The sequence below is a fragment of the Danaus plexippus genome, chromosome 8 (genome assembly GCF_018135715.1).
Source record: "Danaus plexippus chromosome 8, MEX_DaPlex, whole genome shotgun sequence".
Classification (NCBI taxonomy): Eukaryota; Metazoa; Arthropoda; class Insecta; order Lepidoptera; family Nymphalidae; genus Danaus; species Danaus plexippus.
The window spans coordinates 1,394,813-1,412,103 of record NC_083542.1 but is presented as its reverse complement, the minus strand read 5'-3'; the positions used below and the strand labels follow the sequence as shown (position 1 = coordinate 1,412,103).

Genomic DNA, 17,291 nt, shown 5'->3' with positions numbered 1-17,291 from the left:
AAGCGTTTCTACTGGTACGGAAAATGTTCCTTTCAAATTTCTCGGTCGTAAGATAGATAATGTAGGTCGTACTCCATCCTTAGAAGGAATAGTAGATAGAGTTTTGAACGATCTTAACAAGGTCGATAACCAACCGATAATTAATGTCAAAAAAACTTGGATCTACGATAATTATCTAATATCACGTTTGATTTGGCCTCTCCTTATCTATGATTTTAATAAAGCTCTTTTGTCCAAGTTAGATGCAAGCATCATAAAGGTGTTGAAGTTATAGCTCGGGCTCGCACTTTCGGCTGATTCATCAACGTTATTCAGGGATCGCAATAATTATGGGATGATTTTTTTTTAGATTCATATCAAAATTATTGCCTTTGGAGCTCTAGAAACACCTAAAAGTTTCCAAGAGACATAACCTGGGGAAATCCCATGATGATGTCGTTACATCATTCCCAAAAGTCAAAGATGTTCTAGAGCTAGAATCAAGTCTTCAATTCAATAAACAGTTTATGATAGGGAAACAAAGTAACAGAGTAGGATTAGGATGAAATAGGAAGGCCAAAGATACGGATATATTCAGCAAGAAGAGAATTCTAAATATAAGATCCATGCAATGAGTTTAAAAATACATCAGGAGTGGCTACACATAGGAGATTTTTGCATCTCATTGGCACTAAAATGATAACCACAAACAAGCTGTCAATAGGTTTTGTGAGAAAAGGCACTAGGGCTACAAAATCAAACGTCAAGCCTTACTCTATCCTTAGAGCGGCTACGGATTGGACTATAACGTTGCATACGTATGAGAAGCAACATCAAATCCCAGAGGATATTTGTGCGTTGGCCTCCAGAACAGACATATTTTTATATTCTTGACTTTTAAATCGCCTTTTGCTAATAGAGCCCACGGTTCCTTGGGAAACCAATATCCCCAAAGCCCATGCTATCAATGTATGAAGTATAACGATCTCACTAACGAACTCACTAAGAATAGGTTCGTTGTAAATTAGTACGCGGTAAAAGTAGGAACGAGAGATATAACAGCTAAATCTTTCTACAACCTACTAAAAGACTTGGCCCTGTCCAAAACTCACATCAGTTCATTCTTAGAACGTACGTCGAAGGCAGCCCTAGTAGGGTCTTTTCCAAATTTGGTTTGGTAGAGAGGGGGGCTTGGACAGTGGAGGTGATCGTTTAACGCGCGTTAGATAGGGGCTCCTTAAACCTACAACTGGGTCGGAAGTCCCAGGCACCGTTGAAGCTCCTCTCCCTGCAACTCGATGAACCTGCATCCGCGCGGTGAATCCATGGAATGCTGAGAGGTTTCGTCTCATGTTTATTATTTTATGAAAAATGACTTCAATATTTTATATATTTTACTATTCTCTTATTTATATAAAATACTTTATTTTCTCTGTACTTGTACCAAAGAAATCCAAAGCTTTAAAGATTTACGTTTCATTATAATGTATGTTTGAGAAAATTCATCGCAACAATTTCACTTATCAATTTTAAATCCGCTACATTATACCGTATTTTCATCCAATAACCATTATTCCATTAAATCTCGGCTACAGTAACTGATGTCAGTACAATTGCTTTTATCAGAACGAACGTCACATCGGAATAGTATTTTATTTCTGGGAATGAATTATTATCATGTCAGACAGTTTTACTGAACCAAAATTAGGCATTCATATATATATTAGAATAAAGATAGCTTTGGAATAATAAAATATATAATGTTAATTTATTGCTCGCATAAATTATTCGAACAGATATATAATTTTGCTGGAAATAAATAATAAATCCAAAAACCTTTTTTTATTCGAATTCGTTTCCTTAAATCTTAAAAACTATGTTTTTGATTGAGTAAATGATGATGATAATGTCGGATGTAAGTATAAAAATACAGTCACATTAGAGACGATCATGTCTTGGAATCTACTTACTGAATCAACTTTAAAACTAACTATAGAACTGTGTCAGAACAAGGATGTGGCATATTTCTACTTTCATTATGGTTCATGTAGTCGTAAGATTTGCTATGTAAGAAAGATGTTCATCATTAGTTATTTAAAAACAAATTGTTTAGGAGAAACGTTACTTTTAAAAGTAAAAAAAACAGATGCAAGAAAAGTTATGACAAATTCCCTGACATCAAAATTTGTTCCATGCCTACATTCGAACAACAGATACATTAAATAACACACTAGATCGAAAGAGGACTTCATTTATTTCGAAATCAATGACATAAATTACTTAAGGTTACGTGAAGATTTCACTTTTTATACTACATATTTAAAAGATAATTTTAATTGAAAACATTCTATCAATACTTTGCTTTCTTTTAACTTAATCAATAAATATTAAATATTGAAATAATAATTGTATAATTCATGTAGTTGTTAGAGCTATATCTATTTTGTATATTAGAGCAACATGAATACCAGTAAATGTCATAATACCTGTTAAATGTGCTTCGTGTGTTCAATGTTGTAAATTGCTCCCGCCTTAACTGACATATTTTCGCTTCAGCTTTGAGTTTAATTCTGCAACGTATAAATATTTTGACTATTTCGTTATAATCTGTTCATTTGTAATAAATTGAATAAACATTACTTCGGATATATTTTTATGGACGTTTGCAAAGCAATTTGTCTCCGCGAATAGCTTATCGAGTTTAAAAACGGAACCTAGTGTCCTTCCAGAGCTGTCTGTCTGAGATTATACTGAAGGATGAAGACGGCGGTTATCCGTGAACCGTCAAGGCTTCACTACGTCTTGGTGATCGATGACTGCACTACGTCTAGTCTTAATAGGAGCGACTGAAAGTAAGGCACAGATGAGGGATTTGAATGCGTGAATATAACTTACGAAAATAAAATATAACGAAATGTAGACTTTATACTTGCAGCTGACCTGTTCGTAAGATGTATATCCTGTGTGTCCTTTACTTGGTACAAGAATTCCATTACGACTTATACATGTCGGAGTAGGAGCACTTTGTCGTTTCTGAAAAGAGTGACGTCAGCATAACTGACGTCATCAATGACTTTATTCTTGACTGTCATCGAGCTGTGAGGTATATAAGGTAAGAGACTCCCTGTAATCTTTTTTTTTCGTTTTGTCTGTTCCCGTTAGCCCTTATGGCTGTTACAGCGTCACCGGGAGAGGTGGGAGGCCCAATGTACCCTGTAATCTCTACTCTCGCCTCTTTTTATACTAACATTGTTGTGACTTCACATGCACAGGTGGCTCCGCGAGTGGTTATGCGAGTGACACCTGATTATTTCAACTACCCTCAATTATTAGTTATTAAATTAAGTTAAATTAGTTATTAAATTAAATAATAACGATTGCGCAGATATACACATATGTTCATAAAAGTAATTATGACTTTGACTTACAAAGTTCTAGTTATAGGTTTTTGTCTCTAATAATTTAGTGCATTTTACGTGCATTTACAGAGCAATACGTGAGAGAATTAAGTTATCATTGACTGTAGATGACAAAACAAGACTAAATGATAGGCACCGTCATCTCGTCTATACGTGATCAAGGTTATTACAACGTAATAGAAACTTCGGATACGGTAATTTTACTTGTTTAGGTGTGATAAAACAGTTTCTTTATAACACTTAAGAAAGACTGTAGTGTTCATTAACACTCTTAATATTTCATTGTAAATAGTGTGAGAGGAGTGTCTTTTGAATTGAATTGTTTGTAGTAGATAACTGAAAATGTACTATACTACTGATATCATTTTTATGCTTTATTTGTTTCCTTTATATAATATTATCAATTGATAATACATTATTTATATGACAACACGACTTTTATGATGTATATTTTCCTCTACGTAACAAAAGAATCTTTTATAATATTAGGGCTTTTGTTCGTTTGCTAATTTATTTATTTATGCACAAGAGATATAAAAATTCACAAAGAGATGGACTCGCTGCTCTTAAAAAACAAGTTTCAGTGCAGGTTGTGTGAAGCTGCTTTAGTGTTTCGTTACCGAACCGTATTCTTGAACATGGGTTCCGTTTTCCGGTCCTAAATTTTAAATTGGTGGTCCGAACTAATTCTTTAATAAAAACCGCCCCTTATAACGGTGGTACTTAACAAAAATAACTCCGCTCGAACAGACATTCGCTTGCCGAGATCGTCTCCGTGGTTGAATGACCTGAGACAGCAGTACAGCGTTCCGCTCGCTTCACTCAATTAAAACTAAATGGAGTTTATAATTTACGAACTTATCTCACTAAGAGAGCTATTAATCTGAAAAACAAGATTTTAAAGGCGGAAACAGGAACACTAGTATTTATATTTTAAAAAACAATAATGATCTGGATTTATATAAGTACATAACTATATTGATAAATAAAATTTTGTAAGTAAAAAACATACAATTTATACAACGTTCGATACAAGCGAAATAGCTTCAATCTCCGTCTAAACTAGTAGTAGAAAGGCTAAACTCGGAATACCTCAAGCATAACATTTAATATTTAAATATATTTCGTGACTTCCCTCTATTCACATTTTGTAACTATTTGTCAAAAATCATTTGATTTTCACTTCTGGAAGGTAATTTCCATCGTATAAACAGACTGTAGTCGACGGACAACAAACTGTTCCTATAGGCTTTCAGCTCTTATCGAACTTTAAGGAGAACTCCGTCGATTTTATCAAAATCCAAAACATAAACTTTTCAAGAGGAACTTCTATCCCCCTGTCCCTTATAAATTTGTAACAGAGCAACGAGTGATTTATAAGAATGGCCTCCCAACACTCTAAGATAAATAAAAGTGACATACCTTCTGAAATATTAGTAACAGTCGGGAATAACAAATAATAGTTTAATGTAAAATATATTGAATTTAATCGAAAACCTTTGTGTATGAGATAATGAGCCATTTTATTATTTTATATTAATTATGTAATGTTAACTTAATCCTTTGGTTAACTAATATCTTAATTAATAAGCAATGACATTTCAGACATAGTCAATATTGACAAACTAACGACAGTCACAGTTCGCCTTCTTAACGTTGAAACCGTAGGTGTTTGGTGTCATGACGCAAACCAGTATTAAGGACACATGATCCATAATGTATCAATTTGTAGCGAGTAACCATATATTATGTGCTCACACTTTGATACCCGCACTATCATTTATAGATCGCAAAACAATTTTGATATACATATATGTACTTTACGTCGCTACTTTACCAAAAGAAACCATATATTTTATATAGCGTTAAAAATTAATGATCTTAACATAAAGAGACTCCACTGACAGACGGTGAAGTAAAAAATCGTGAGGAAATCTGGACTTATACTTTCAAATTATAAGTTTGAAATCGGCAATCCGCCTTGAGCAAGCGAGTTGATTAATGCTCTAACTTTCTCAGTGTGAGAAGAGGCCTTTGCTCAGCAGTGGGCTCTGATAGGCTGATGATGAGTAAGAATGTACTAAGCTCATGCAAAATATAAATTTAAATACAACTTCATTTAAAAATATCTTTACATTTATAATTAAAAAAATAAAATTCATAGTTCTGAGAGATAAAGCTATAAACTTTAAACACTTAGTTCATAATTTAATATTACAAAGTCACATAAAAACGCTTCTCTATATCTTACAAAGGTTTAGTGAAAGTAATGCCTTCAGCTATGGATTCTCCCTTGAAACTTTCTGTGTTATATCTCCATCTTTTTACTTTTTAGCGCCCTTGTAGTGAGTATTTTTATTTATTTTTCACCCAAGCATCTTTTAACTTTAAAAGGTATTTGAAAGTGTATACTGTCAAGATGAACTATCATTAGAAAATGTTTTTGTTAATACGTTATGTAAGTTAAAAAAAAAAAATTGTCTTACATTTATTTTATATCGAGGAAACTGAGTGCAGGCAGCAATCAGAAACTAAAGCTTTGGACGATACATAATCTTGTTACTCTTAATATTTTTATCACGTGTTCGCTCACACTTGAAAGTAAGAACAGTTAAACAACATTTAGCAAAATTGGTAAGAAATTCTATAGCATAAGCAGTCATATATGATACAGATATAAATGGTAAATTTGACTAATTACCAATTTGTCTGTTGCTTTTTCTCGGTTTCAATTTTAAATAAATATCACAGAATTATAATTGTGTTTACAAAAAAACACACATTGGTAGCATCACATCGGATCCAATCCATACACCTATTCGTAGATACAACAACGTATGCATCCATGAAGAACACTTCTCATTCATGTTTCGTCTGGAAATTACGTAGTTTGAAATTCGTTTTAAATTCCATTTCAATTATTGATGTGAGGCTGCAAACATTGTTGTTACAAATGCAATTCAAATATTTGTAATTAATGAACGATCTAGTGCTATCAGCTCGTGGCAATTAAGCCTCCGTATTGTATGCATCACGTAACGACAGACACTCTATATGTACATTGTTCGCATCACAAGGAATGCAGTAATAAAATAATATTTTATGCAGAGTTTGAACTATTTAAATACTTAAATAAAGTTGAAAAGTTAAAAGCGTATGTGATGAATTTAAGATTTATAATTATATGATTGTGATTCATTTATTTAAATAATGTTTGATTTTTTGTTAATGTATTAGCGCAACACATTGCAATAAAAAAATGTATATGTCGGCGCAACGACATTTAACAAACCATTATAAAGGGTAGTTGTTTCATATGTATAGTTGTTTCATATGTATAGTTGTTTCATAAGTATTTCACTTTAGAGGGTAGATGTGACATAAACAATGTCAAGGCGTTAGTAATAACTTTAACAAAATTATTTGTTTTATAGATCGTCGTACGATTTGTATTGAAGGAAAGTAAATGGCAATTCGTATCGTGATTTGTAATATGTAAAGATAAGTTATTTTGTGAGTTTTAGTAAAACACAAACTTAAACAGTAACCATTTTGTAATCAATGTTATTCAATTATGATTTCTTTAAATTTTAAATGGCAATATAAAGTTTAGTTGGTTTAATAATTGATTACGAAAACTTTTGTAATGATTACTGTTTATTTGAATTACTACGAATAATCTTTGTAACTTATTATTTAAAATTAAGAGTAAATGTAATGACTCCTCGAAAACCATTTATATTCGGAGACATCTGTGGCGAGGACACAGTGGTGTGAGAGCTATCCAGGAGAAATTACTAAGTGTTAGTTAAAGTTGAAAATAAAGTGGTGCGAGTAAGTGAGAGTGCTTTATTGGTGAAAACGGATAACCTGATAGGTGGAAATAGTGTTATGTGACGATAACATCGCTGACGTCACAGCTCCTAATAATCAACTTGGACATGGCACTTCGACATATATATATGCCTCAATAGAAAGAACCTCATTGCAAAGAGACAAAAAAGTGAATGTTAAGGCTAAGTTAATATTAAAACAAATATACAATAAGGAAAAAGCAACAACAGTAAGAAAATCACGTGTTGTTTTGCAGTAGTTCCTGATTAAGATAGAGAAATTTGTTAAGAAATGTATCAATGATTTTAAAATTTTAATAGTTTTATTGATTTAAACATGGATATTTAAATGAAATTTTTCACCGAACGAAATTTATCAGCCCTTTTACTAATATAAGATATTATTAGTGTATGTGTCTTTATGTCTTGTTATATATTCATTAATTTTATCTTAAAAAAATATATATAGAAATTTTCATTTATTTTGTTTCTAAATGTCAACGTAAAATATCTTTATTTTGATATTTTCCGTTTAATTGAATTTCCTTTTAACAAATATAATAAATTCCAATATTTTTAATCTTAAAAAAACTTTGAATCCTTTTTGTAAGAGAATCGCGTGAAGGAAGAACCTGAATATACATAATGCTCTACTCCCAGTATGGATATATGGACAAAATCCATTTCAAATATTTCTATAAAAATAAAATCAAAATTTCATCGCTAATATTATAAATAAATTCTAATTTCATTATGTCTTCTTTCATAACTCACGAGATACGTTCATGTTATCAAAAGTACGAAGAGCTGAACACTAGAAAAATCATCCATCATTGAAGACGGAGTGTTCTTGAGCTGTTATGTTTAACAACTTACATTATGTATTAGCCTGGAAAAGATACAAAAAATAAAATATTATAATATAAATACATTAAAGGATCTTCATAAAAAGTAATATTAATTTGAAAAGTAAAATTAATTAAATATTAATAGACAATGTGAATGTAAGATAAATAAACCTCTCAATTTTTTTTTTTACATAAAAGTATGCACAAACCGGTTAAGACAATTTGGACTTTAAAGCATTTTAAATCTCAGCGATAAATCGTTATACTTAGCTTTCTACTATTGTATCTCAATCTTTTTATTTAAAATTTTTAATTACAGCCACTGATCAATGAATGAGATAGCTCTCAATTTAATTTTTATTACTTCACAAACAACGTCAACTTCAGATTATAAATATGTTATACAATTTTCTACATCCCTAGGTCGCGAACAGAATGGCCGCTCACTACTTATGAAGCATTTGAATTTTATAGACATTATAGCGATTGAACGAATAATTTTTAGAGGATTGAGTAATAGATGAGTAATATAGATTCACAGAAAACTTTAAAAACTAAAACATTTAAAATATTAATCAAACATTAGTTACATTAAGCAGCCGTCATATAATGTTATCAACAATAAATTTTCACCACCGTTATTACTACAAACGCTATCTAGTTGTAATTAAGTTCATTAATCTGATATCGGTTCCATTATGTATTAACAATAAAATATTTATCAACTGCGATTATTGTGTTTTAAAAACAAGATATATTTAAAATTCGCTTTTTTGCATGGGACTTCCCATCACGTCCCTAGCGTCACAAGTTGTAAGAATTGTTTAAATCTTACTTAGGACTTTTATATTGACGTAATTGTTGGCACAAACTTCAGTTACGATCAAAAGCTTAACATAGAGGAGATATTTTCACAATCGGTCACGAATTAATGTTCGTAGACGCTTTACTTGAAAAACGTTTTATGTTCGGCGAACTCCGGGCCGTGAAATAATATCTTTATATATTATATTGAACCGTTTTCAAATACAGTGAATTTTCATTCGTCAATAACATTCATTTAATTTAATGAACTATTTAGTATCTCGTAGAAGAATAATTAGTGTGTATTATTCCATACATGGAACACTTCTCATGAATTCCTGAAATTGTATTTCATCAATAAGAAATTAAGTACCATTACATATGTGTGTTCAGAGGCGTCTGAATTTGAAATTATAATTTCAATAAATTTACTTTATAGTGTTTAAATAACTGGCAATACTTTTTATAACGAAGGATAACGATTGATTTTTTTCTTTTTGTGTAAAAAGAGTCTTAAGTCTTTTTCATTATTTATGAATAATTCAATTCTAAAACAAGGTATTTTATCATTATTTATATTGTTACAATCTTTTACACTTTATGTATTTGTCCTCGCATCTATTCTATATATAGATAATATATATATATATATATATATAATATAATCATACATATATAATCCATCTCGCATGTCTCAAATGGTAGTATATATTTAAAATATTCTAGATGAATCAGGAAATTCATTAAAATTAACATTAAGTCATAATTTATTTCGTACCTCTTAAAATACGACCGCTTACTCCGCAGTGTTTTATCTACAGAAACTCGGAAAATGGATATCGTCTTAAATTTATGTCCCAAATTTATTAACATATAAAGTTATATAATAATGTGTTAATGCAATCCATGTAGTTGTTATGTTTTTGAACGGATTTTATCTTTTGGTAATATCATTTAAGTTTTTTTTTTTATGCTAAAGCGGGCAACCGAGCAGACGGCCTACCTGATGAAGGTGTACCGTCACCCATGGACATCCGCAACATAGATGTTACGGATGCGTTGCGTTGAGAAAAAGGAAGGGGTGGGAATAAGGAATGACACGAAAGGGTGGGAACAGGAGAAAAGCAACCAGCTCTCTCACTCATCGGATGAAACGCAGTCATTGATGACTACTTCACGTCGATCTTCTGCGAGACGGTGGTACTTCCCCGGTCGAGCCAGCCCATGCTCGAACTGTAGTAGCTTACTACAGCTAGGCTTTACCATCTACATATTATGTACACATATTATATTACAAATGCATAGTCACCTAGTGTTACTTGTAACGTTGTTGTGACAAATACTGAAAATTTGTATGCAATGACTAAACTATACTGCAAGTTGAACTCCAGGATTATTTATGTCGAAGAACGCCATCGTCTTTTCTGTAGAATATGATCTGTTTCAATATAAAAGCAATTTGTGGCTCAGAGACTCAGACAGTACGGCCGAACAGTGATCGCTTCTGAACTTTCAACTTTACAATTTCACAGTTTTTGATTTAGAACATTTTCGTCACTAACATATTGATTGCTTTTTTTTTTCAACAGCAAAGTAAAGGTTTAGAAGTGAGATATAAAACTTAAAAATTTCGCTAGTATTCATTTAAATAAAACTAATAAATTCAGATTTACTACGCGTTTTTTATTATATTAAACTACATAAAATATTCGTTTTATTTAAAGGCTTATAAATGTTTTACGTTACTGTTCATTATAGAACGTGAAAAGTAATAAAAGTAGTGAGTAGTGTTGGAACATTTGACGGGACTAAGTTATATTACAAAAGAAATTAAATTCAGAATTAATTATTGCAACAGTGCACTTAGACTAGCTTGTTTGAACAATATTATTTTTTAAATTTAGAACGTTTGACTTTGATCAAAAATAATAATATACGAGCCGTTATAACATATCTCTACAATCAGTATTGTAATTTTCTATAAATTTTTTAAGTCCATTCCGGTAAATAAAAACTCTATTATACCAAACAAAAAACTTATATTTCATTAAACTAATATATTTTCATTGGTCAACTATAACCATGAATCGTAATAAAGGCCCTTCAAGTACATTTTATTTCTTTTAAATTTCACATCATTTTTACTAGTTCGTTGTTGTAGTTATCTGTAATACTAACTTTTATATTATACATACTTCGGTTGAATATTCATGATTAATAATGAAATAATAAATATGAAAAATTTAAGTAACTGGTCAAGAAAAGGTTTAAAACCTGCGAAGCCTAACTTTCATCTACATCGTATCAAACGGGGTCATAATTATAAAATTATCGTCAAAAGTTGAAAGTTAAAATGATGGATTATCAAAGAAAAGCGTCGTTAACTAGTAACAGGTCTCTGGCTCCCATCCAAGCCCCACCTGTCTATAATGGCTAATTTCCAGCGACTTCGACAAAGGAGAAGTTTTATATTCACCTACATATATACTATGATATTATTTTCCATTTTCCTTCCTTATTTGAGGAGTTCATTTGCGTTTCAGTGGCATATTTATTTTATATATAAACGAATTGAACAGGAGGAAATGAAATCTTTCCACCAGTGACGTCATATTTTATTATTAGAGTGTAGAATTCTTTTCGTGTTTACTGTTAACCCCTTTATTTGAGTGATGTGTTTCATTATTAAAAATTAGTATATTTTTCAATCTTATTCATTATACTCACAATTGTTTTAGAGCAATAATTCAATTTATATAACATTAAAGCGTCCATCATACTCGCTGTTAGTAATTGATTGGGGAAAATCAATTTGTTCGAAGTAAGTAATGATTGAACTTAATAGACGATCTATATTTAAGACAGTTTCCTCGTAGCCTTCAAGTAACTTGGTTTTAGTTAGAGCGTGATAGGGGTGAAAGCAACTTAGATTGGCGTCTTATCTATATATAGATTTTTAATTTTACGTAATTAAAATTGATTCAGCTCTTTGTTTCAGCTATAGTATTAATCCACAAAATCACTAGAAATAGATGTTTGTTAGCAATATATGTATGTAGCCTCAGTATATTAAATTTCTTTATAATAATTTAATGTTAATTTTAAATTATTCATCTTTAGCATTTATTATAAGTCTTCCGTTAATTCCGTAATAAGATTTCTTCCGTTTCCTTTGGTTTACAGTTCTTTTTTTGAAATACATATTACTGATTCCATTTTTATTACACTGCCGGCAGACGAGATGTGAGATCACGGTTGCTGAAAAACAACCGAAACGTCGGGAGTATGTAGTTTTTTAAAATAAAAAAAATACGCGTAATAAATCCGGAAAATATTAGTTTTATTTAAAAGAACACTCGCGAAAGTCTTAGATCTAATTACTTATCAATTTAAGTGATCGTCAACACACTCCGGGCGTAATGATAAGTTAGTTCAACTTACCTATCAAGATGGTGTAAATACGTATAAGGATTATGTTCGTATAATGCTATAATTTATAAATAAAAATTAAAACTTAAGCATGATTTATTTCTGATTAACTTTTAAATAGACGTTTAAAATATTTAATATTGTCAAAATTTACGGAGGATCGGGTATTGCGTAAACCGTTCAAATGACTGGTCTCGATTGAAATGTCCGAGACAAAAGGACAGATTCGCTTCGGAGTACTTGTAGTGAATTCATAATTAGTAATACGGATCTGCCATTGTGACATAAAATATTAAAGCGAAGCGTATTGGAATTATTATGAATAAAATGAAGAATGTGTAATAAACTAATACAACAGAACGGTGAAATATAAACAGATAGAAATTAATAAACAATTTTGAATCGTCTAAAGCATATTAATAATTGATTGTTGAATATATGTAAGTAAAGATATCGATGAAGTAATCTTCTATCCATATATAGTAAATAGTGTTGTATATATTAATGTAACCTTGAACAGAATAAAATCTCAAGCCTTAAACTTACTCTGTTTCTCTCTGCATTTATTAATTTATTTCTGCGATGGCGTTATGATGCTAAGTCACGGATTCAGTGCAATGAGGCGAGCGTAGGCGCAATGATTTTTTTTAAAGGGGCATACGAGCAGACGGTCTACCTGATGGAGGGTAGTCACCGCCGCCCATGAACATCTTCAACATTCATTATGCGTTGCCGACCATGATTATGGGAGAAAGAGAGAGAGAAGAGTAGGAAAAGGCCAGCCACCTCTCTCACTCATCAGACGAAACGCAGCCATTAAAGGCTACTTCACGCCGATTTTCTGTGAGAGGGTGTTCTTCCCTGGCTGAGCCAACCCAAGTTCGAGCTATAATTACAATTGACCACAGCTAGGCTCTACCACCTACTATGTAAAAACAAACTCTCTCGATATTCTATACAATATATATTTTCAACAAAAACAAACAAATTCGCTGAAATATTACCAATACTTTTTGACACTGATACTATTCAATAATTTAATATAAAATAAAACTATTATGTAACAGTTGGAATCATTTGAAATTAATAAAATTAATTATATGCCATATATCATACCCAAATACGAGGCTATATAAATGTTTAATATTCATATATTTTTAAATAAAAACTGCATATAAATCATAATATTTGTCTGTCAGTTTTATATCACATTGAACTAAATAATAAATATTTTATAAGGGAGTTATATAGAGTGAGCGATTCATTTGCAGCCAGAGCTTCCAGGACAATTACGAAACGAACTTACATGTTCATCATATTTAAAATTACGAGTACATATTAAAACAGATACCTTACCTAAGACTACATGACTGTCCCGATGTTAGAATAGCCATGCCATTCCATTGCTTGTGTGGTATCAGGAATCTTCTGTGTCACTCGGCCAGGTGTTTTTTCGAGGAGTCAGCAAAGTCACTCATTATATGATATTTTATACACACATGCAATGGTGTTGCCTCGACGATGTTCGTTTAATTTTCAATACGTTGCGCGTACGCAACAAGATTTTTTGATGTGGTATCATTGCTCACGTAAAAAGTTTTAATTTTGATCCTTATACATGGCGGTGTACATATGAAATAAGTTAAAATATTTGTTTGACTCAACTTGTCCTTTGTTCCTTTGTTTTGTGACCTTTGTTCTCAATAAAACAATATATCAAATCAAGTAAAAATTATTCCAAAAAACTTTATTACGAAAGTAATAAAAGGAATTCAAGCACCTAATAACAAGTATTGATTTATATCATTTATATATGTCGAAGAGCCATGTCCAAGTTGATTATTAGGAGCTGTGACGTCAGCGATGTTATCGTCACTAACACTATTTCCACCTGTCAGGTTATCCATTTTCACCAATAAACCACTCTCACTTACTCGCACCACTTTATTTTCAACTTTAACTAACACTTAGTAATTTCTCCTGGATAGCTCTCACACCACTGTGTCCTCGCCACAGATGTCTCCGAATATAAATGGTTTTCTTGGAGTCATTACATTTACTCTTAATTTTAAATAATAATTTACAATGATTATTCGTAGTAATTCAAATAAACAGTAATCATTACAAAAGTTTTCGTAATCAATTATTAAACCAACTAAACTTTATATTGCCATTTAAAATTTAAAGAAATCATAATTGAATAACATTGATTACAAAATGGTTACTGTTTAAGTTTGTGTTTTACTAAAACTCACAAAATAACTTATCTTTACATATTGCAAATCACGATACGAATTGCCATTTACTTTCCTTCAATACAAATCATACGACGATCTATAAAACAAATAATTTTGTTAAAGTAATTACTAATTACTAACGCCTTGACATTGTTTATGTCACATCTGCCCTCTAAAGTGAAATACATATGAAACAACTACCCTTTATAATGGTTTTTTAAATGTCGATGCGCTGACATATATGATTTAGTTATTCGCGATTAATTGCTGTTAATAAAACGAGCATATTGAAATATGTTTTGGCGTTATTTAGGCACAAACAAAATATTGTTAATTAAAATACTATGTGTGCTTGAAAAAAAGGGAATGATTAGCTACATGTAGTTTAAATATTTATAAAAGTGTTGTTTTTTTTTTGCAATCTATAGATTTTTAGGTTGTTGATAGTTACATAACTGTTTAAAGTGTTCAAAAATGGATTACATATACATATATATGATGATGATGATGATGATGATGAATGATATATTTTAGCTCAAATTTAATACATTATTGTATTAATACGACGTTGAGTCCTCTCGAAGTCATGACAAATCAATAATTAAGTTTTAGTTAAAATTCCTTACTAAAGTAAACAAGCAGACTACGTAGAATGTTGCTTATAAGACATTCTAGCTAGTTATTATTACAAATATTATCTAACCTTTAACTACCTATAAACTAAATGCTAAAGGAAATCATTAAAAACGGTTATTACAAAATATTTAAATATATGGCCATTTTATATACAATAAAAAAAAGTCTTCCTGTGTGACGTCATCGTTTAACACAATATGTCGTTACTTGAATATTTCAGTTACAGCATAAATGGTATATGTGAACATTTCACACAAAATTATCGGTTTAACTTAAACCCTACAAATAGCGTTTCATTGGAACGACTCACTGAGATATATGTCCGAGATAAATTTATCTGCGTCCAGCGAAAATGTAATTTTATTTACTGAATGTCCAACATTAAAATGCTTCCTCAATACAAAGAGACTTTACAGTTATGAATATCACGACGTGTCCATTTAAATCATTTATAAGAATAATGCATTGAGAGCGTTTATTATAATCTTTGAAATATTCTTTCAATCACATTAAAATATTCTCTTGTATTTTTTTCTGTGTAACATTAAAGTGAAAAAGCTCATGTATGTCAAAACTTTGTTTTGTAAAGATATTTCTTTTAAATTATATTTATAAGATGCTTTATACCTATAATCTAAACTATATATTTTTAACATTAGAAATTGGTTTTGTACAATACACAAAATTTGATTGCAGTAAGCTTTTCCGATTACACATCCGTTTCTGGAAATATGCGAAGAGTCCAATTACTGTGTATTTAAAAGTAACAGAATCTTTTCGAGTCATGAAAAATAAGTTTAGGTAAATCTGCAATAGGACTGCTTTTAAAAGATTATTTAATTCATTGTTTCGTTTTTTCCTCTTCTTAATAGAGTAGGGTGAATTATTATTTATGAGAAATCGAAATTAAAGGTACAAATATTTTTAAATAAAAGGGACCATCACAAACAATTACGCAAGCAAACAGAATATCAATGAAGATTGTGTAAGGAAAGAAATTACAAGAACGTATATTATTAATTAAAATAAATGTCTGTTTATTTGTCTTGATAAATTATTTCAAATTGTGAGAAAATCCATGTGGACCAAAAGGTTTTCTAACCAACGAACCAAAAGTTTGTGTCCTTCCAGAGCTGTCTGTCTGGGATTATACTGAAGGATGAAGACGGCGGTTATCCGTGAACCGTCAAGGCTTCACTACGTCTTGGTGATCGATGACTGCACTACGTCTAGTCTTAACAGGAGCGACTGAAAGTAAGGCACAGATGAGGGATTTGAATGTGTACATATGACTTACGAAAAGACAATATAACGAAATGTAGACATTATACTTGCAGCTGACTTGTTCGTAAGATGTGTGTCCTGTGTCCTTTACTTGGTACAAGAATCCCATTACGACTTATACATATATGTACATAAAAGTAAGTATGAATTTGACTTACAAAGTTCTAGTTTTAAATTTTATTCCCTGTTGTCCAAAAGTGTTGCCTGATAAGAATTAATAAGTTTAATCTGAGCGTCATAATCATTTCACACATTTTGCTTGTTTTGACGTAAACTGCTTCAGTATAACGCTTGAGGGAGCCTTTAGTGTTCATTAACACTCTTAATATTTGATTGTAAATAGAGAGAGACGAGTTCTCTTTAAATTATATTGTTAGCAGATAATACAAAGCGTACTGTGTTTTTAACATTATAATAATAAATTAATAAACCATGTTTATTTCTTAAACATATCATACAAAACCCATATGAAAGATGTTTGGGATTGTAGTAAAATTATCAAATTTGCTACGTATGAAAATTGTGCAAAGATTCGAATTGTTTATTGCTTACATAATATTGTAATTGTACGACAATACCACGTCATCAGCCTATCGGTGCCCACTGCTGCGCAAATGTCTCTTCTCACTTGGAAAAGGTTAGATTAGCATTAACCACCACGCCTGCTCAAACGGATTGGATATAATTTCAAATTATAAGTCCAGGTTTCTTCACGATGTTTTCCTTCACCGTCTGTCAGTAGTGTCTCAATACTCTTAGAAAGTACAAATAGCTCGGAAAAAATCGCATTGGTACTAACCAAATTTCGAACCCGCGCCCTCA

At 31.1% G+C, this 17,291-nt stretch overlaps 1 long non-coding RNA gene across 1 annotated transcript; it reads right to left on the bottom strand.

Moving 5' to 3' along the window:
* Window positions 1–1,567: 1,567 nt before the first annotated feature.
* LOC133318892 (uncharacterized) lies at window positions 1,568–3,324 on the bottom strand. Its single transcript, XR_009752624.1, has 3 exons — window positions 2,694–3,324; window positions 2,466–2,549; window positions 1,568–1,637 (listed from the first exon to the last, which is right to left on the bottom strand). It is a non-coding gene; the product is annotated as an uncharacterized LOC133318892 (long non-coding RNA).
* Window positions 3,325–17,291: the final 13,967 nt, after the last annotated feature.